Source organism: Zonotrichia albicollis, chromosome 5, assembly GCF_047830755.1.
Source record: "Zonotrichia albicollis isolate bZonAlb1 chromosome 5, bZonAlb1.hap1, whole genome shotgun sequence".
Lineage (NCBI taxonomy): Eukaryota > Metazoa > Chordata > Aves > Passeriformes > Passerellidae > Zonotrichia > Zonotrichia albicollis.
The window spans coordinates 70,583,206-70,606,057 of record NC_133823.1 but is presented as its reverse complement, the minus strand read 5'-3'; the positions used below and the strand labels follow the sequence as shown (position 1 = coordinate 70,606,057).

Below are 22,852 nucleotides of genomic sequence, written 5' to 3'. Positions count from 1 at the left end.
TTTGGATCAAAGCCTAGCTGAGGCTGCACACATCATGGGGCCCAGGGAGACAAGCATTGAATTTCTTGCTTAAAATTGGCTGTTAAATGCAAATGTATCATCCTTTGTGTCTGAGCTGAGTATTCTGTATTTTCTTCAGGCAGCAAACTGTTGAACAGATTCCACTTCATTTCAAGGTCTTTCCATCAGGCTCCTGATGAATTCATTAAGCTATATATTCATTACTGGTGATGAAAGGTATATAACCTTTCCGGAAAGAAAGTGGTCTGCTCCATAAATAAATCTAGTTTTGGAAACTAAGGATGTGCTAGAATGAAATACTTGGATCCAACAGTGCTGAAACATGAGCAAAGCAATTGTAATGGCAGCTTTGGAAGCAGGCTGCTCACAGTGGGGTGGATAAACCTTGTGAAGTGTCCTGATGGTCTGAAACTTCAGGCTTTGCTGGATTGGGGGAGAACGTACATTTCTTCCCAGATTTTCTCTCAGCTGAGGCTTCATCATGGTATTGTTGTTAAATTTGTTGGCAGAGGGAATTGCCCATGGGTACACTTTCTGTAGCAGTTTCATGCCAATGGAAAATGTTTTATAGCCACGGCAGTGTTAGAGGATCTCTGTGATCTTCCTTAATGATTGGACACTCTCCAGTCAAAAATATGTTGGGATACAAATATAATCTGTGTTTGTGGAAAACCAAACATCCCAGCTAACACCTGAGCAGATCCTCCTCAGTGCTGACTGTGAACAAGGTAGGAACCAAGTCAAGTAAAGACAAATATTGACATCATAAGAAAGCTGCAGTGTTTGAAACCTGTCGTTGTTTTACATTGGAGTACCAATACATGATACAACCAACTTAAATGCTACCATCATTCTATTTAAGTTGGGACTCTCCCTCCCCACTCTTTCCCAGTAATTCCATTTTGATCTTGTGGAAAGGATTCTGCCCTGGATGAAGCTCTGCAAGGCTACTGTGGACAGAGGGGCTACAGTCAGTCACTTACCAGACACAATGTACGTTTTTACAGTTCAATGCAGATTCAAAATAAGAGCCACGTTTTTAAATTTTAGCATGACAGGTCATGTGCACTCACAAATCATGCTGCTGTCATCAGGGTCTTAAAAAAGCCATTTTTTTGGAGAAAAACTAGTTTAATGCAGTTAAACAAAGCACATTACAGGAGAAAGAGAAGCAAATCTACAGAAGGGAATTTAGTGTGCTACCTATTAGTACCTTCTAGGGTCCTTTTTCTGTGCTTCAAATATTAGATAGCAAGCTGGAAAAAAGTATCATCTTCCTTCACGAATGTATTTCTTCCTTCCACATAAATATTAATGTCTTAAAATGCAAGTTTGTCAGTGCATGAACGACAAATTTATTGTGCAGCAAGCAAAGGCTTCGTGCTATTGAAAGAGTTTTCCTTAATAAAATGCAGAGGCTAGAATGCTAAATCTTTTGAAGTTGCTCCTAAACATGTAATATTTAGCTTGAGAAGCAATAGTGAGGAAATGAACATGATAAGAGCTCATTCAGTAACAGCCCTAAATTGATTATTTCCTTCCTTATGTAAACTTATCAGTCAGCCCTGTGGGCTCACTTCCGAATACCAGCTCAGCACAAGAGTCTTATCACAAGGAAATGGAATGTGAAAGCCCTGACAATTTTGATAAGGCACGTACTTTGGTTATGATCCTATCTCTCCCCTCCTCCCTTTTAAATAATTCATCTGCACTAAAAGGGGAGATGCCCTCCCTGTAACTTTGGTATAAATAAAAGTTGATGTTGTTATAGTCAGAATTAACCCTGATTACTTGTCCTGCTGGTTTCTCAGAATATTCTCAGGCAGAGAGACTAGGAGATAGATTGAAAATTACAAGCAGCTTTGGAATGGAGTGGCATAGTGGTCTGGATAGATGATATCTGAGTTTTTAGAGACTCTTATGAGTTTTGGACATAATCTAAAGAATCTCAGTAGAATGTATACCATAGGAAACTTAAGACTCTCAGTTTTTGTTTGCCACTTATTTATTTGCCACCTTTACCCCACCCATGATGTGTGGGTCTGACACCTACTTGTGATGGCAGAAGCCAGACTGAATAAAGATCCAACAGCTCACACTGCAGAAGCCAAACATGCAAACTTTAGAAAACCCTTGTTACACAAACAACAAACCACACACTCAAACACACAGAAGGCAAAAGAAAACTGACAAGCAAGCTCTACCCACCAGCCACCACAGACTAAAACTTCATGGTTTTACCAGCCAAAAGCACCAGCAGAACAGCCCCAAATACAAATTTAACTTCATTCATTTGTCCCAGTAAAGCAATAATTTAAAGGGGTGCGTAACAAGTTTTGTGGTTCATCGCATACCAGGACAGCAGAGCCTGATAAAAGCACTCAAATGACAGAACTGGTTTTGTTTCAGATGTGATGACGTGCTCCTTAAGCAAATGTTAAAGGCAGCAAATCCATGACCCAGTAAAATACACTCCAGACCATCAAAGTAGTTCTACAGCTTGATGAAATCCACTCGTCTCCAGCAAGAATGACCTAAAACTCTTCAGAGGGATAAAAAAGAAGTGTGGAGGAATTCAGAAAGAATGTTTTTTAAGCAAACAGTGACATACCAAAGTTCAGTGTAACTTTTTCAGTGAAACCAAAAACTACACTAAACTTACCTGATTGATTTTTTCCACAGAAACTCAAATCTTGAGTTGTTTTATGCAAATTAGGGAAAAGCCGTGACTGAGGCTGGACTGACCAATAATTTTTATTGGCTGCTTACCCAAACCTCCTCTCAGGAATACTTAATCATCCAAACAACATCTCATCATTGTAAACCAACAGGGGTCTTAATCCTGGCAGTGTTGAAGTGCATGGCAAAGATACCATTGATCTTAATGGGATTAGGATTTCTCCAGAATTTTCATGATGCTTTGGACGAGGAAGCCCTTAGATAATTTCACAAGATATCCTAAGTGCTTTATATTGAAAAAAAAATGTTGCAGTAACAAGTCTTTTTGGCAAAAATAAAACTAGAAAAAAGTCATGGAGCAAATCCAGAATGTTCTTACAGGCACATGAGCACACAGAGGAAAGGCAGGATTTTTGATGGAAGCTGTGGCATCAGAGTAGGTTAATCTATGAACTTTAACTCTGTGCTTTCTGCACCATACCAATACCACCACACATGCAACAGACTGTACCTACTAGAGAGAAAAGAGAAAATCTTGTTAACAGTTCTGGTGAAAAGAATCAGTATTAGCAGGGATAAGGAAAAAACTACACATTTGCACAGTGAATGCTAGGTAGCAAAATAAAAAAGGGTGTAACTGCCTTGCCTGTCATTTATTTCTTTGGGCCTATGGTAGCAAAGTCCTCAGGGAAAGAAATTACAGCAGCAGATATTATCTTATTTTACTGCTGTATTTCCTATCTTAAATTAATAGTGTGTAGGATTTTGATTACACTTGATATAATTAATCGTGAGTCTGTTTTGTTATACAAGCTAGTAAAGAGCACTTTGCTGCTCCATGAAGCCTGGCTTGTTTTATGGAGTTTAAATTAGGGCTTCAAGATATTAGTGAGGTGGACAAATACCACTGCTGAAATTCTCAATCCAACCACCAAACACAATTTCTGCACAGCTGAGCCTCCTCAGGCTGGGTTCTGCCACCCGCACTCAATGGAGTGCACTATTCTGTGAGAAGAGGTGCATGGAAAAATGTTGTGGGCTGCTTAGAGGTGGCAGAATTGGTTATTTATTTAGGTCAAACAGACTCAAGTACTTGGAGACCTGGGGAGCTTATGTAATGCACTGGCATGCTATGAAGGAGCTGTGTACAGGAGGAGAGGCACTGATGGAAGAACTGCAACTCTCTGAGCAGGTGTCTGAGGACATTTCATGGTGATCTGCAGACAATTGTGTGGCCAGGGGCTTTCTAATAAAAATATCTGCAGAGTCCCAGGCAAAAAAAGCCCCACACAAATGTCAAAAAACCACATATAACCAGAACAGAAAGTTAAAAAGATTTTCATACATTGTGCTTAATAGTCATGAGGTTTAGGAAACACATGTTGATCACCTATTACCCAGGCCAGTGTTCAGGCTTCTGTATTACTTTGTGAGAGTTTTGGTTGAATTCAGGTATTTCAAAAGACAAAGCAGGACATTTTACTATCTTGGAACTTGTAGAAGCTATTTAGGGAACTCAGCTAGTCTGTATGGGTTAAATAGAAAGGAACAAGTTCAGGTTGGTTTATTAGCTAACAATGAATATGTTTCCTTTGCAAAAAGGGATTGTGGCCTATTTTGCCTGTGTGCTTCACATGGCAGCAGCAGGCTGTGGAAGAAAATCATTGTCACATCCTGGCTCCTTCTTCTCGGTGTTGTTTCAACCCAGGGACTGGGAGGAAGGATGATTGTCAGATTAGGGGCAGCTCGTCCTGCTTTCCTGAGAACCAGCTGTTTGCAGGTACCCTGGAGGGGTTTAGCCCTTGGCTTTGTTTCCATGGACCTGTAATACAGGTGAGATAATTGACATCTGAATCACTGCCTGTGTAAAAGGTAAAAATAACCTGCTGCAGACCAGACCTGTGTCCATTTCAGGTGGCATAACGTGATCAGCCAAAAGATACGATCTACAGTGGTCTTAAACTGACTTCTGACATAATAGGGTTTTTCAATGTGTTTTTTTCACGACCCCTCTAGTGACATAACCAAGAACATTGCACACTAATCTGTGATGCTGCTGTACTTTAAATGTATATTAAATTCCCTGCTGTACAGTAGCTGCACCGCGGAGCAGACTCCGTACCTCTTTTGGTGAGTTAATCTCGTGGATTAGCATTACAATGCAGCCTGAAGAAGCTCCCTCCCCTTCGATTTCCTTTTCTTTTGTAGTGGATCAGTCATTCACAGCACGCTCTTTGTTTCTGGAACCACGTCTTTGTTTTGCCAAACTTGGTTCCACCCCTGTGTCTAGTAGAGACCTGTTCCAAGATGTGTTCCACTGGCTGGGAACTGGCACAGGCAGCAGAAATGCTTTTCTTGCAAAACAGTCTCTGCAAGCATTTTATCTGCTCCCCGCCCTATAGAGGAAAGATTTTGTTGAAAACAAGTAGACCTGTGTGAGTTTCCCTTGGGAAATTCTCCTTAAAAATCCACATTTGAGGAAATGGCCCATACATCTAAATATGTAAAGAGATTTCTCAGAGATCTTCTGTCACAATCTGTGACCCTTCAATGCTACTCATTTGTGTAATGCATTAATAAAGGAGCACTGATTGTTCTGCTTTTAATGGCTCCAAAATACCAAGTCAATCCTGTGAGGTACATTTGGCTTAATTACCTCTGGTATAAGAGTTTCCATTCCTTCAGGTGCTGGATTCCCTGCTAGTGGTGGAAACTGCATCTTCCACATCAGAATCAATAATTTTAATAACTGCAATCTACCCTCAGGACTTTTATTTTGTGGGCTGTTGTTGACTCCTGAGAGTTGCATATCCAAAAATGACATTGTCCTGATGTAAATACTCTGATATTCCCAGGGTCTGCATTGCCCAGTGTGAATCTCAAGAGGAAAACAATAACAGGAAGGCAAGGAATATTGGAAATGTTTGTTATAAAGTTGGAAACAAGTCTCACCAAGGCTCAGATGATTTCTTTGTGGATGAAATGGAAGAAAATGTTTCAAAGGAATTGATTAAGCATCAGGTGTGATTCAGGATCATAGAGAAATTTATTCAGTATGAAATCTTTTGCAGAACAAAAATTTTCATTGAAGACAGAGATATGAAAGGGTCTAAGATAAAAATACTTATTATTTTTTTAAAAAGTGAGTAGTCTCTGTGTCTTATCCTTATGCACCTGTCCTGGTGCCATGCAGATGATTTCTGCATCATGTCTGTTCTACACAAAATGAACATGATTTTAATTGTCTAAGGGCCTTGCTAGGAATTGGTTTGTTAGGGTTACTGCAAATAAAGGAAAATCTCAGTAGTCAGTTCCTTCTTTGTCTAAAAGAGGTCATTAAATTTGATGATAGAAGCTGTCAATGTATAAAAATATACAAGTGAATAGGACGTGAGAACAAATGCTGACAAGTGCAGTATACAGCCAGTGCTCTCGACAAGACACAGGGTTGAGCTGAACAAATGGCTCATAAAGCTCCTTTAGCAGGAGGACAGTAAAATCCTTCCTCTAAGGTGATTTAGCTTTTTAGTAAGCATTTATATGGAGACAGGGGTCTATCCTGGTGGATGGGCTGCTTGCTTTTGCCAGGCACTGCAGACAGCACTGCAATATAACTTTAGTTTATTAAGGCACTAAAACTATTAAACTGTGACTGTCTTTTTTTTTTCAACCTGAAGTGAGGTTTGTGTCTAACCAAAAGGGGACAGCCATTCTTTTCCCATGCTGACAATTGTTTTTGGTGGGCAGACATCTCATCCCTTTTGAAAGAGCAAGAGCTCACTTTGTGCTAAATGGCTGCAAGGGAAAATGCAGAGTTGACTACAGAGGTTGATCAGTAACTCACAACTACAATAGCTCCACTTAACATACAAGAAAATTAAAATTGCTCCATTCTCTGCCTTATGGATTAGCATTATCCAGATGATAAAAATTAGTGGTGTCCACTTCCCTGGGGAACAAGAGCTGTGGTGCGTGTAGGGAGAGGCCAGGTCAGGGGCCCTACCATGAGGATGAGGATCTGAATGATGCCCCAGGGAGCAGAGAGCTATGGTGGCCTGTTCCCAGGAGACAGCCACCTCTGTGGGTGGGTGTGGGAGCTGGATATGTGGAAATCCCAGATTTCTTGGAGTCAGGTTTCCATTCAGATGGATGTCCATGCTGGACTGGGATGAGGGGCTGTCTCAGCAAAGGCCACCATCCCTCTGTCTGCTGTCCTGATCTGCTTCTGGCCAGCCCTGGTGTCACCACTGCTCGTGGTAAAGGACTGCTCCTGCCAGCTGTGTCCCTACCCATCAAGGCCCCCCCATGGCATGGGGCTCCTGAAAAAAGTCTGGCATGCTCACTATGCTAGGTTCACTCATTTATTCCAGTTTAGACGCTTATTCTGGAGAGATGCACAGAAACTCTCCTTCCAGCTTGCAAAAGTGTTTTTCGAAGTCACTCTGGGGTCACAGAGTCCTCTGAATCACTGAGGTCACTTAGACATAACCTAAGTGTCTTTGAGAGTCCTTTGGAAGTTGCTGCCAGTATTTTCTCTGACCGGGTCATTATCTGCGTACTGAGAAACCGGAGGTTTTGTAATGCACATTTTCTGTCAAACTGAATGTTTGCAACATGTGAGTCCTCATTTGGGCTGGAAGCTTCTCTTTAAATTCATGAGATAGATTAGGAAAAAAAATATCTAAGGACACTGACAAATCAACACTTTCAAACCCAGGTTTCTGATAGTGTTTGAACCTCATGGAAGCTTTAGATCAATTCTTTATTGATTTTATTCCACTGTTTTGTCAGATGGAGTATTTGGCTGAAATAAGCTTTGCCTTCCCACAGTAATCTTTGTGTTGATTAAGAAGGGATGTGCACTGTGTTATAAACACCTCTGTTACAGGAGCTCTCACATACCTGCTGTGTTGAAAAGAAAAGAAAAACATACAGGCAGCCATCTCAGGCAAGCACCAGACCTCAGTCTGGCCAGGGACTGTGGATCTGATCCAGGGTGACAGAAATCTGGTGCTGTGCAGAGCCTAACCCAGTGCTGCTCTCCACAGATATGACAGTGTCTCAGCAGAGGAACCTCATTCCCTAGGAAGCCTCAGCAAAACCCTGAACATTTCAGTTTAGCTCAGGAACACCAAGAACTCGCAGAGTAGAAAACACATCTGCTGCATATGGACACCAGTCATAAGCTGTCTCTGAGACTCTCTCTGGATCTGTTTTTTTCACCTTTTGCTCCATGACAAATCCCAGTAAACGCATATAAGCAGATTGTTTTTATTATCCTCAAATCCCACAACACTGAGTGTGTTTTCCACTTTATCTCTCTCACTCCAAAAGTGGAAAAAAATTATAAACACTGCCATGTATCCAAGTCAGAAACCACAGCTTATGTCATGCCTGTTATTATTCAGGTTGACTGGTCTACCCTGGCATATTCCCACTTTAAACCCATACCTTGCCTTAACTCCAGAGTGATGGTCCTGTTAAGATCCAACCTTTAAAACCTGAAGCCCTTGTGGTCCTTCTGAAGACACTGCTCTGGGGCTTTGAGTCATTTCTGCCTGAGTGAACATCATATAAAATGCTTAAAATTTTATTGACCCACTCATTGTATTTAATGCCTGACAAAAGAAAATAACAAAGAGCAGCAGCCAGCAGGTACATCAGGAAAACACCACAGAATGGCAGCTCTGCTTCTTAAGTGGATGAGACAGACAATTATTTACTACATTTTGAGAGCACCTGGCACTCTGTCTCTTGGCCATCAGGACAACTCAAGGGAAAGGGTGTTTATCACAGTGCCCTGTTAAGTGGATTTGGCTACAACAGAAATAAACAAAACAGCCTCTGGGAAAGTTTCAGGGCTTTCAAACTGGTGAGTGCTCTGGTGTTGCAGACAGCTTGGGTCATTTATTAGGAGCTAGAGAGTCAGCACAAATGACAATGTGCACTTTTGTGTTTGTTGGTTTCTTCCTTCTAATTTTGTTTCCTTGTAAAGAAGGGGGATTTCATTCAGCTGTAATAACCCCATCACTTCAAAATAATCTCCAGTCTGCCACTTTAACACATCCAACGTCTTCCAAATTTTTTTCAAATTCTTTCCTTTGGTCTGATCCTCATAAGGAGCCTCTCCTTTGCTGCTCTGCTTCTCTTATGTGACACAAAGGAGACAATTCTGATTTCCTGTGAGTGTGCTAAACCATTTAAACTTTTACTAACCACTGCAATACGTGCTGCCTGCTCTTCAGGAGAGCTGTGTTGGTAGATGATCTAAAATTGATGGATTGCATGCTACAGATTCTGGGATGTAATCATCTTACAATCTTGCATCTTGCTCGCAAATGTTGCAAGATTTGCTTGTTGGCTCTTTTCTGCAACCAGATGTTGAATTCCTAAGCCACAGAATGGGCCTCCCCTTACTTCTAGCCAAATGTCACTTCTTCATTTCAAATGAATAATGTCAAATCATTTCTGACTTCAGCACGTTACCCAATTTTCCAGGCCCAGAAAGTTCAAGAAATGCAAGATGGAAATCCAAGACTTTGTTTTTAGGACAAGGACTTTGTTTTTAGGAAGCTTTGGCAGATATGAATATCAGTACTATAAAAAGGGAAAATTGTCAGCACTTTGATGGCCTAATATGAGGCAAAAAGGAGTTTTCATTCCCAGCAATTCCTATTTTTTTAATGTAAAATTTATTTGAATCTTCAGTTTTTATATTTTGAAATAAGAAGTTTGCTTCTGTCTGCTTCAGAAGGTCAAGAACAATATGTAATTCCTTTAATTATGCCATGAGAATCTCCCTGCTCAAACTTGGTCCAGCTAGAGCAGGTTGTTCAGGGCTGGTTCAGTCAAGTTTGGAGCATCTCTTCCAACAGGTTAACAACATTCAGCTTTCAGCAGTTGTGATAGCAGAGCAAAGCTGGCATGGGAGAGGTGAAAGGGAGGAAATCATGTAGGGGAAATCATACCTTGCCAGAACCCTGATGTGTGTTGTGGGGCCAGCATGACAGAGAGTGGAGAGCACAAGGATGGGATTGCAAATGTGAGGAACTCCTGGGTTCCCGGCTCCTGATGGGAAAGGATGAATTAATAAATCTGCATTCAAGTGTTAAGACAAGACAGGTGTTACAAAATAAAATGATCTCTAAGCAGATTTAAGATGATCTCTAAGCAGATATTTAAAGCTTTCCACCAGATAGAAGCAAAATCTCCACAATTCTGAACTGACTAGGAATTCCACCAAAAGAAGTTTTTATTGAGGAGGTTGAGAAAGTATCATGGGTGATGTTTCATTTGATTTTGATTTCTTTTGTTTCCCACTGTATGAATAATTAAATGAAAATAATTTTGAACAGGGAAAGAGAAAAGGAAACTCCTCTTCCCTGTATTTGTAGGTAAATAACAACAATTTCAAACTGGAATATAACAGAAAAATATTTATTACTGCAAAATGGATTTCTGTTAATGATTCATATTACTGTCGATGAATATGTGAGCAATTGTACTTTAGCCTCTCCTCTTGAGAGACAATGGGATATATTTACTGGGGTGAAATATATTAAACACTCAACCTTGTCAGGGCTGTTATGCCTAAAGCCTCCACAGGCCAGGAAGTCTTCTTACCCCTTTCCCTATATTTATTTAAATCCTCTGATGAGAGGACTGCATTCTTATAAATTTTAGTGCCCTAAACTGCTTTTTCTTCTTTCTTATTGTAATAAGATGATGAAGAAAAGAAATATGACTGCAAATGTCTGGTGCACTAAAAATTCTGCATACATAACTTTACATACAAATGCTTCAGAACTAGTTATCCCCACTATGAAATACTAGCTTCTACTTTGATAATTCATGAGATTTTGCATGTTGGCAGCCAAAGCTTCCCACAGTTTCTCTAGAGTTTTTTGCATTAAATCGCTGAAGATTAACAAAGTGGAACACAATGGCTTGAATGACATATTGAGTTCTTGAATTGCAGCTCAGACTGCTCAGAGTGGTTATCTAAGGTGCTGCCTGATTATACATTGAAGCAATAAAACTTTGGAAGATTCTGTGAGGGCTCTGCTTCAGCAAAGTCCTTGGTCTGATGTTTGGCTGTAGATAAGGGAACTTACTGCTTGTGATGCATGTATGAATGCAGTTTACACTTTCGTAGAAACACTTTAAAAACAGCTCCCGAGTCACTTTGAAGAAAGGCAAGTCCAAAACCCAGTTTGTGGCAAACACATTGCATTGTTGCAGCAGAAACTTACAAAAAAAATCCTTGTGGACCTCCTGGTGGTTCATCTGAACCTCTTTCTAACATTTCTTGTCACCTTTTCCCATCTATGAAAAATTAAAATATTGCATTAAAAAAAGGAACTTACAAAGCAAACAAAAGTTACAAAGTCAAATCCACCTTAAGGGGAAAAGAGAAACAAAACCAAAACTCCAAGCCTGGGACAAAACGTTGCTTTTCTGTATCACAGACTCATTATGGAGGTAGCTTTTACTTAACCTCTTGGTTCTCACATCACTCATGTTAATGGCTAAGTTTCTGATACCGGTGGCATTTATCAATTGATCATCTGTGACTCCATGAGTCACTGTCTCCAGGCCTGACATAAACCACTCAGACTCTGTGTTAGGGTCACCTGGACTTTGTCACTATTTAACAATTGAAAAGGAGCAGTATTTTCTTAAAGCACAGGCCAGACCCTCCAGTGATGTAAAGGAGAACAAGAGAAGCAAAGTCAACAGAGCACTGATGTTTTCCTAAGGCTCCAAGGAGTTGAACAAATGCTGAAGCTCTGTTTTCCCTCTGCACTTTCTTTTCCTTGCTCATTTGTTCCTTTGCCCACTTGGGTTAAATCAAATGTACCCAGGTGCAGGCAGTACTTGTAAAAATAGCTGTTGGTTTATTGCATCCCAATACCAGGATGCACTGGTGGGTTTCAGATGAAAAATTTGGGGCTGTTCATCTTCTGCTCTGCCTCTAGTGTACTTCTAGAAACACTGACAAGATTATTTGGTTTTCTGTTTTTAAAGGAAAAGTTTTCTGAATGCACAAGGTTACCTTGGTGCTATTTTGCTGAGTGCAGAAAGGTAATGTAGGCTAGCACCTAGGAAGGAAGGGTTTTATTTACTCTGCTTTTAAATATAGCATTGCATTTTGGCCATCAAATGTGATAACTCTGAGTAGAAGATCTGATTTCTCAGGAGGCAAACCATTCAGTTTAGTTCCATAGCTAGTTTTTACCCATGCCTGCATCTGTGCAGAAATTCTGTGGTAAGAGAGAGAAATGAAAGGGCACTCTCTTTAAAGACACCTTACCTTTCAGCTCCTGTGCAGTTTGAAATCTGTATCAAACCTGAGCCCTGCAGATGGCTGGTAAAGCTGTAGGGCCAGCTGCAGCATGGGGCCAAGGCTCTGAATCAAAACCACTGAAAAACTGTGTTGAAATTAGTCCTGCTCTTGGCAGCTGTTGGAGAATCTATACTAATTAGTCCTGCTCTTGGCAGTTGGAGAATATGTACTAATTTTTCCAGGTCAGCTTCAGCTTGTTCCTCTTCCAAGCCCCAGGAAGTAAAAAATGCATATTAGATGAACTCCTTGAAAATTCCAGATCCTGTATGCCTGACCTGATAAGTAAAAGATGTTGATGAGTTCAGAAATGAGTAGTAGGGGAACTTTCAGCCAAGTGCCCAACATATATTTCTTTAGCACATGATGTCTTTAAGATCAGGCTAGGTCAGGACAATCAGACCACTGACTCAATGCAGAGAATTTTTCATTGTCAAGAAACTTCTGCTGGGAATGTAGTGCTGCTGCAAGTGGGAAGTGCTGGTAAGCCAAAGGATGTGCTTATCCACATATCTCTGCTCTTCTCCTTCATCCCTGCCCCTGAAGAAAGTGTCACAGGATCTATGTTTGGATCAATGGCAGAAGTCACCAAACAATCCTTTCAAATTATTCTGTTGACCAAATGAAGGCTTAGCTCCTCTAAAGACAGCAAAGCCAATATAATGTGGAATGCTGTAATTAATTCCACGTGTTTTGAGGCCTTAGGGTAGAGTGGAAGGACCAGAAGTGTACTAATAAATAAAGGCCATATCCTGGTATTGATCTGTATGTGGAACTCACTGCTGGAATCAATAGGGAGTGCTAAAAAAAATCAATGGCAGGATATGACCCCGAGATAAGCCGGTTTCAAATCATTCTGTCTCTCCACTACAAGAAGACAGGTTACTCTGTGTTATCTAAGCCCTCAAACATCCTCAAGAAGTTTGAGAAGTAGGAAAAAGCCACGTGGAAGGGAACTTCCAGGGAAAGATTTACGTGACAAAATCCTTGTGTGTTGTAAGGCCACATTTATCTGTTGCTTTGCAATATCAACCCTAAATGTGCCAATGGGTGAAACATTTAGATGGTTTCTTGTAATTAGGAGTGGGAATATCTCGGGGAAGAGTGAGTGGTTACTTTTCCTCTACTGGATACTAAAATGGCTGTTTTTTGCGGCTCATAAGTTGTTTCCTGGCTCTATTTGCTTGTGTTAGATAAATACTGTGTAGCACCTCCTGAAGCAGCAGAGTGCAAACAGGGACCCCTCAGTCTTACAAACTTGATTTATTTTCTTTCAGAAACCAAAGTGAAGTGATGGACATATGGATGCTTGGATACCTGTCTAATACAGCATCAAGACACAGCTGAAGTTTACACCCAGCCCTGTTTAACTAACTTTATGTTTCTCATTACCTGAATCAACAAATAGCTTTAAGATGGCTGCATGGATACTACTCTCATGAATTGTTTTCTATAATGTGAGTATTCAAAATTTTTTTAAAATTAATTTTATTTTTTGGGAGATAAGTCCTCAGGCAAATGTTTCTGGGAGAAAAAAATTCCTTTTTTTAACACCTCAAAATTTTTATGTGTTCTTACTCTGATGAACATTGAGGCAATTTGGTATGATGAAGATCCATGTCAGCTAAAAAGAATATGGAGAAAATGGTAGATTTGAACCTGGAGGAAAAAAAAGAACAAAGAGCATTTACCCAAAGAGTTTCTCTCTTTGGAATAACTCTCTTTACTTGCCCTTGCTTATCTTCTGTCTTTTTTTGTTTGTTTTTTAAAATTGCATTAATACATTTAATGCACGTGAAATGGTTCCCTTTGCCAGGTGGTATAAACCTGCACTCAGAGCCTTGTGAGCTGCTGGTTCCTAACACTGGAAGATGCAACCCAGCCAAAATCCCCTCTAGATGGCTCCCATGCTTCCGTTGCATCACCAGTCTTTGCCCAGATCCTTGTCTGGCTCTTTTCCCTATTTGTGCTTTGTTCTCATTTAGAATTGCAAGTTGGAAAGTTCCTATTTCTTTTTATCCACGAAGGAGATCTATTTCAGTAATACAAGCTTTTGCATGCTGCCCCATTAGTGTCTCATCTTAATCCATGCCTTGAGGGTCCAAAGCCAGAGAGGGTAAAATAATCAAGTCTCCATGCAGATCTTGGACTCTTCTCAAACTGTGCCAAAAAGTGTACCAATTAAAACTGTGCCTTCATGACATTGCAAGCCAGCCCCTTGCAGAGAATGTGGATGAAAAAAAATGAAGGTTTATCATTTAGGTTTGAGAAAAAGAATGATTTCCCCTCCAAAATGATCTGACTTGTGTCATTCACAATTTAGTCAGAACCTGGAATGCTACCTTCAGATTATGGAAGCTGGCAAAATTCATAACCTGGCAAAAGGGAAAATATTCACATAATTCTCTCGGCAAGAAACCAAATCAAACTATTCTTTTTAATTGCAGGTGAGTAATAGCACTCTAACATTTCATGCAAATAACGTCAGCACTCTCCTGCTCTGTGATTGATGGGATGTTTTAAGTGGAGTGCCTTAACTCAGCACAGCTGGTCTCTTGTTGGATTCCTCTCCTAGCCTAAGAAATTTTTGGGTTTGGATATGTTGGCAACAACTTTCCCTTCTAAGGCTGAAAAATACTCCTCAAGAGAGTAGATGTTGAATTGTCAGCTCTCTGCTTGGTCTGCATCCCTGCTAGTGAAAACCAGGGATTACTGTGAGTTTTGTTTGGTTGGCTTTTCTCACCAATTCATTTGGCCTTCAAGGTCTTGTTTGAGCTCCTGGATTGAGCTAATGGTCCTTCCTGAGTAATGTGTCTGCAGCCTAAGTGCTTCCTTGCAGTGCTTTCAGAAGGAGTTTACCTTTTCCCTGGACTGCTGCCATTTTGTTGCTTCCCGTGGGTGTCCAGGGAAGGAAAACTGCTGTGTGTTTGAGAAAGGAGGAGGACTTTAAACCATTTCTATTAAGCTTCCAAAAAAACAGAATGTGCAGCAAAAAGTGGGATTCTTTGAGGATCTTGCCATGCCACCAGCTATGGAGTTCATTTAAAGTAGGCATATATCCATTTAATGTGTTAAATTCCTGGCATTAGAATCCTGTGGATTTATTCTCAGTCTCTGAGTAAAACCCACACGAACTTTCAGAACCCTGGAGTACATAATAACAGGAAAATTGTGGCTCTGGTTAAACACCTCCCCAGGGAGGGCCTGGTGAATGTCCAGGGTGGTGATTAGGGAAGGTTAACTTATGATGTGACAAGGAAAGTAGTACAACTTAGATAACACTGATAAATGACAGTGGTGCCAAAAAATGATAGATTACTCTGAGGTGTTCTGTTAAAAAAAAAATAAAAATTAAACAAGCAGTTTTTAGAAGAATATCCTGAATCTATCTGTGCCCATGTATAGTTATTTACTATTCTAGCCTATCAAGTTGGATGTCTATGTGTGGAAAGCATATTACAGATAAATTATTTAATATGTAAGGAATCTCATCTGATGTGCCCCATGCTGGAGAGGACATTATACAAACTTCCAATTTTTATGGTTGTCATAAGTGAGCACCCACAATGCCATTTATATTGTAATAATAGAAAGCATTTACTGAATGACTGAAATTTGCAAATTTGCAAGGGGAGAATAATTTTCTCTTTGCTCTTATTGGTTTTGTATTCCATACATTTTAATCCTTAGATTGTGGAGTTAGTAAATTGAATTGTATGGATTTTTTTTTGCCATAAACAAGGAAAACCCTAAACTTCTAACATTAAAAAAAGCCTTTCTTTCCTCCCCAAGGATTAGCCATTTCCTTCTTGTTGATTTTCTTATGTTAGAATTTCCAGCATGATTTTCTTTCCTTCTGTTATAGCTACGTGCATTATGATTCCTGTATTTTTGGCAAATATATATTTTACACTTTATTCATCGTTATGCTGCAAGCTCCCAGTCTTGCACAGACTTTGACATACACTCTCCCTGCTATGCAGTGATCTGAGACAGATTGCAGAGGGAGAGCTCCTAATGAAAAGAACCAAGCAGCCCTTTACCATTTGGGATCTAAACAGCCCTGTCTTGCTCAGGGGTTGAATAATTGCTCAATATTCCGGGCTTCCTGTGATGGGCCCAGCCTGTCTGTCCAGAGCCAAGGGCTGCGGTGCTCCGACATCCGATCCGTCTCTGGGAAATCCTGCACTGTCTCTGCTCTGCTGGCTGCAAATGCTGGGGCTGCTCTCACAGCTCCGGCAGAGCCCTGCACCCACGCTCACTGCAGAATCCAGCTGGGAAATCAGTCCAGCTGCTGTTTGTTTGGGTGTCACTCTGTCACCCTCCACCGTGTGGGTGTGCTCTAGTGGGGTCTTTTAGGGGATTTGGTGGAGAGAAGGCAGCACAGTGAAAGGCAGAGACTCCTTGCTGATGCTTGGAGATCTTCTGTGTGTCTGTAAAAAGCTCTGTTTCCTCAGGTTGGGTCTTGAAGCCTGAAGCAGATGTTTTATTACACTTTTACTGACTCCAAGGAAAAATATCTCTCCACTTCAGCAGGAAGATGGGGCCTCCTGACACCAAAATCTTTGTTCCAAGCATTACATTGTGTATTTTATGGCACATAAAGAAAAAGCTACTCGGAATATTATTTAGGGAGATGCTCTCCCCACCTCTCTCACAATGGACCAAGACTTGTCTGTACAGTGCTGTTTAAATCACACATCTATTATGAAATAACGCAGTAAAGTTAAAACCTGAGTGTTCACACCCAGAGCAAGCTGATGCTCAGAGAGGGGTAGCACACATGCCTGACACCATAGTGTGCAAGGAACCTTGTCTGACTGCAGGGTATGTCCCTCACTCCTTTCCGAAGTCAGGAGCTGGCTGCAGACATCATTCCAATGGAGAAGGTCTCCATGTTACATCAGCATGGGTATGGCTGCTTTCTTCCTGGCACAGGCTCTTATTGCTACTCCAACTCTTTTTTTTTCTGGCACAATGGTGAGCATTTCAGTGTGTTTACCATTTTAAAGGTGTTTTCAGTATTGCCAGGTGGTGCCTGACTGGGCTGTGGGAAAGCAGGGCTTTCCATGTGGGAGTTTTTCTGAGACAGCTCTCAAGATTTCCCCTCCTGCCCAAAATGAGCTGTGTTGCCTGTACAGGGAAGCAGTTCAAAACCAACTGTCCTCTTGTCTCTGCTCTAGGAGGTGGATGAATAAAATACAAGAAGAAAAACGAAAACACCATAAAATTTTGAAAAATCTGTGCTTTTTAGTCAGCTAAATATGAATGTATTTACCACTGAGATCATACAAAACTTGTTTGTTTTTACCAGCTTCATTTACAGAAGAAATGAACAGAGTTCCTTTACAAAAGGGTGCACATGTGAAAAGAAAAAAAAAATCTTTGTAAACTTCTCAGGAAGAAGATGCCTTATCACTTTTGCTGCATGATAAGAGACTCACTAATCAAGAGCAAAACACAGAAAAAAGGATGTATCAAATTGCATTGGTTACCATAATGCCCTTGCATTCCTTTTAATTCATTTAATAACAAAGGTGTTTGTAGTGTGTAATGCATTTTTTTTTTCTGGCAGGAGTCAGAGCTGCAGTCACTCTCTATGCAGTGAACTGACTCCTACGTGGCTCAGGCAGTTAAAAATACCAAAATGACTTTCTTCCCTCCTGCTCCTCCAGGCTTTCTTCTTTGCAGATGGCAGAGGACAATATGCTGGGTCTGCAATAACAAAAAATTCCTTTCTAATTGTAAGATAACTTCCTAAAGATTGCAGGCAAAAGGAAGTCAGAGAACAAAGCAATGTCAAGTATGCACATGTCACAACACAATGTGCTGATTCCAAGCCTTTGGAAACATGCTGAAAGACATGTCTGGAAAAAAAAAAAAACCAAAAAAAACCCAACAGGGAAGTTCTTCCACACGGGCTTTCAGCAGGAAAACAACAGCTGAATGTGCCCGTTCCCACCAGGAAAAAATACCCTGAAATAACAAAAGGTGCTGGAGAGCTAGAAATGAAATCATCAGATGGCAAGAACACTCTTTTGTCTGTTCTTACATAGATGTGCTGCCAGTGCATTGTAAAGCAGGGGATCAGTCTGGAGCAGTGTTTGACCGCAAGGTGCCAAGAAGACCAAGAAAAATGGAATGTATAAACAGGTCTCTCTTACAATGAAGGACTAACAGAACAAAACAGGAGGAAAGCAAACAAAGGGCCACACTTTCAGATAATGTATCTGCAGGAATGCAAACTCTGTGCATTCCTGATCACTCCTGTAGGTACTGAAGGCACAAAAGACAGACTCTTGAGAAGAATGGCATACACAGTGCTTCTTTGTGAAACAGAGCCTGCACACATTCCCTCCATAACCACAGGTAAAGCTTTGCATCATTGCTGTACTCTAAAGATATAAGTGCTTTCAATTAGCTCTGTCACTGTTGGCTTCCTCAGTCCAATTTTCTGTCAATTTAAGAGCTGAGGGTTGAGTAAATTCCAGGGGAAAATTATGGGATCCCAGTGAAAGACAACATGCACATCACAAATGAAACACTGCAGGCATCTGACTACAAAATATCACCTCCGTGGACAGAGGGACATCCTGCCTAAATTCAAATGAAGCAGCACTCAGGAATGAACAATAATGTGCCTTGGCATTTTTCTTTTAAAGCTGAGAGAGGGAATAAAAATTACCCCAAGTTTTTGCAGGCAGAAGCAAACACTGGGATGAAAACCAAGTTGCCTAACATATCAGCTCAGGAATAACGTCTCCATCTCCAGATTCTCAAATGACATTATAAAACTGTTCCCTTTTGTTAAGTGCCAAGCCCCAAAGAGCACTCAGGACAAGTGCACCTGAGAGGCTTGTTTTGCATTTGGTGCTTCTGGTTGTGCTCCCAGAGATACATGCCGTAAAATGACCTCACAGTTTGCTCATGCTCTCTACAATGTGCAGGAAAAACCCAACCTTACCTTAAGCAAGTGATTTAGGCAGATTTTTTTAGTTAAAATCTAGCATAAATGTTACTGCCAGAAATAGAAAAAGTGTTTCTGTGATTAAAAAGGCTAAATATGAAATAAGTTGAGAAAATATTTCTTTCCCCTGGCTGCAAGCTGTAGTATCAGTCTCAAAATTATTTGTGTACTAAATACCCCTTGTCAGTGTACTTTGGGGCTTCAGGTCTTTCTTGCTGATTCTAATTGGGACTCCAGCTGTATGAAGCCCCACTTAAATTTGGTGTTCAGCTGTCTTTCTTAGATTGCCATGCCATTAATGGATTTCTTCTTCCCTCTTGGGCTAGACTGAGGCTATCTGACTCTCAGTCCCAAAATAGCAAGTTCATGGAAAATGTGGCTTCTTTAGAATCAACACTAGTTGGTTTGGTTTTTTTTTTTCTGATTATTTGTGTAAACAAGAGCCTGACCAAACTGAGCCTTCTATTTTATACTCAGAAGAAACCCTCTGCTGTAGTAAATCATTGTTGTAGATACCCTCTGAGGCTGTAACACAGCCAAATGAGGGAGTGAGATACGCTTTTACTGCTGTGGATGGCCACATAAAATTTGGGAGCTGGCAGGAGCAGTCAGACAAGAAGGCACATGAAATTGTTAGGCAGTGAAGGGAAGGATAAATACCTTAAAAAGAGCTTTTGGGTTGCAGTTTTGTTGTTCCTGCCAGAGGTTTTGAAATAACACAAAGGATGAGCTTGTTGTCCTGGGAACAATATTCTAGCAAATTGCTTTTCCAGGACCAAGGGAATAGTGTCTTTCATCATAATTCCTCCTTTCAGACCACTGAATAAATGAATTGAAAGCTAACTTTAGGTTAAAAAAAAAAAAGAAAGGAAATATGAAGGTTAAATCCAAGCACTATTATACTATGCAAAAGCACTGAAGAGATTGTAGCAGGTGGTCCCACCACCTGTGCCTGTCTACTTCCATTCCAAGTAATCTCCTTATCAAATGCAGAGAGAAGCAGACACCCAGGAGGGTCCCACAGGAAGGGCAGTGGCTGAAACACAGAATGACTAACCAGGGAGATAGAAACCTGCAGTGCAGGGCATACATAACCCGGGGAAGCTGAAACAGTGAAAACCACTAGAGACAGATCCTTGTCCTCCTTGCAGCTTGTATATCTACAGCAATACTGCTGGCTCCAGCCCTTCTCATTTATGTCCTGGTGGTAATGGATGGGAGATGAGAGATCCTGCAATTCCAAGCTAGAAGCTGCCATGTCCTAATGGCTTGCAGAAAACAAGGCCAATCACACAACACTTTTATAATAGCACCTATTTTCTTTATCCTTCCTCAATTGCTGCAGGAAATGCTTTAATTTAATAGAGCAAGCAGATGCATTGCCTGGATTCCGGGTGGCACACTAACAACGTAATGATCCCAGCCTCAGCATTGCAGGCAGGGCTGTGGTTTGCTTCTCAGTGGGCTGCACTTACAATGGCTTTTTATGACTGTCAGGCTTCCACTAAAAGAAAACAAAGTGCTGGCTGAAAAAGCAATTGCAGTAAAGACTGTTCCTGTCATGTATCTGAATATTCCTTTCACTTGTTCTTTTCTGTGCATGAAATTTCTTAGGTAAATATTGCTGGGAGGGAAAATGTACCTCAAAGGACCCCGCTGTTGCCAGTGTGTATCCTCACATTCATGTGGGATCTTTTGAACTGGAGGCATTCTCCAAGTTGAGGACTTCTCTGTCAAGCTGCCTGTGGGGCACAAAGCACACCCCAGAGCTGATGGCTCTGCCTTTCCCCAAGTTGTTCCCTAGCAGAGCAAAGCTCTTGCTCTTTGGGTGGGAGCTGGTGTTTCCTTCTCACAGCTCTGCTCTTGTGCTGCAGCACCTCAGTGACACAGCTAAATGGCTTCTCAGGTGGGACCACTCTTGGCACCACGGTGCACATTCCACTCTGCACCCAGAAGTGGTCTCTGGGCTCCTTGGAGCTTCTACATCTGGGCCCAAAGGCTTCCAGGGCTTGCAGCAGGCAGCGTGGAATATTTTGTGATAACCTCTAATGGATCCAGCCCTCACTGCTTCTCTTCCATCTGCTCCTCACGGACAGGACTTTTCCCTGTCCTGCAAGGATCACTTGGGTAACAGCCATGACACTGGATCTGCTGTTCTGGGAAGTCCAGCTGTTACTCCTGGACTTTTCTTAAATCCCTTCTCAATTTTAGCATCACAAGAGGATATGGGCAAAAGTGAGGCCTGCTGAAAGCCAGGGTAAGGGTGATAGACCCCAGCATTCCCATTTTCCATAGTGATAGTTATCCATGAAAATGAACACTGCAGGACAGCTAATCCCAAAACATCCAGCACAGCTCCTGCAAGCTTTAGTGGTTTGTCCTGATGTAGCATTGCTTGATACTGGTTTTTCAGAGTTTGGATTTTACACCGCAGTCTCAAACTGAAGTCTGGTTCCCCTTGATAGCTATTTGGCTCATTCATTTTGAGCGATGCTTTTGAGATCCTTGAGTGGAATATTCTGAATTTAAAAAATAGCACTGCAGCTTGCTTTCATGAAACAGTAGTGCTTCTTTCATTTCTTGCATGATGTTGTCAAGACAACAATGTCTTAATTGCACCTATACTGTTTGCCACAGTCTTTTGTAGCACACAATGTTTTGGAGCAGCTTTTGTTATAGAAATATTTCCAAACTTGAGCAGCCTTTCTTTTTCCCTTTTTACTTTTTCCCCCAAGTATTTAAAAATCTGTAAGGAAACATTTATTCCTGGCTAGACATTTAGGATCTGGATTCAAGAGGCATTTTTTTTGTTCATATGACTTTCAGAATACACAGGTTTTGTCTAACTTTTAATCCAAAAATGTCATATATACTGAAGGAGGTCTAAGGTTCTAGAAGTTTCAAAGTCAGGGAGTGAAAAGTGATGACTCTCTGCAACTATGATGACTCAGAAATATATGACATTTTCTGTTATTCTGTAGGGTGATGACTTTATACCATCATTTACTTAAAGAGTGTGGCAAATTTTATAGTAACTTCATTAATCAATTTGGCACTTTTACAGTCTCAGCTTGCATTGCACTTAACATGCTTTTTCAATATTTGATTTCCCTGACTAAATCCATAAAGCAAAGAAAGGAGAGATTAAAATAACAAGAACTACGTTGACTCAAATTCAGCTCAAAGTTTATGCTGGATTCTGCTGTCTGCTTTTAGCAGGGAAGCAAAAAGTTTGCTCTCCTCTCTTGTGAAAGGGTTGTGTCAGAACAGGACAGGCCCCAGGGGACTTGGCATGAAGAAGTGGTGGTGGTGGTGTGGTGGCAATTCCTTCAAACCTTCTCCTTCCCAGGAGTGTGCAGTCCTGTTGGTCAGAAGGCTTTTGGTAGGAAGGTTCCTGTCCATATGAGTCTTCCTTAGGAATTCTGTGCAGGCTTTTAGGAAGAAACAATTTATCTCCCTCTCATTTCAGAGGTCTCTGATAACAAAAGCCAAGCATATGGTGAGATTCATCTAGGCAGCAATAATCTATTTCAGTGTGCTCATTTTGATATTGATCATAACACTGACCAGTAAACAAGGGAAGATGAACCAATTTTATATGAAGTTTCTGCTGACTCCACTCAAGGGCTACAGCTATTCTTCCCATTCCAGGAGGAGCATCTTTTACAGATGAGTCCTGATATTCTTCTTTCTTCAACTCACAGTAAGGAGAAAACTGTTGTGTGGCAATAAAGTCTTGGTAATTTGGCTAGAATTAATTTGCACCTATGTATAAAAGCCATGTGAAGATATCACCTGACAGAAACTCTGTGCTGAGGTTGCAAAGCCCAGAATTTAAGTTA

General features: G+C 40.9%; 1 long non-coding RNA gene across 13 annotated transcripts in view; it reads left to right on the top strand.

Moving 5' to 3' along the window:
- LOC113459103 (uncharacterized) overlaps window positions 1–22,852 on the top strand; it is a 202,898-nt gene that overhangs the window by 135,250 nt on the left and 44,796 nt on the right. For all 13 annotated transcript variants that reach the window (XR_012580579.1, XR_012580577.1, XR_012580574.1 and 10 more), the window contains one exon: window positions 13,321–13,500. This is a non-coding gene — a long non-coding RNA (uncharacterized LOC113459103). The remainder of the gene's footprint in view (window positions 1–13,320; window positions 13,501–22,852) is intronic.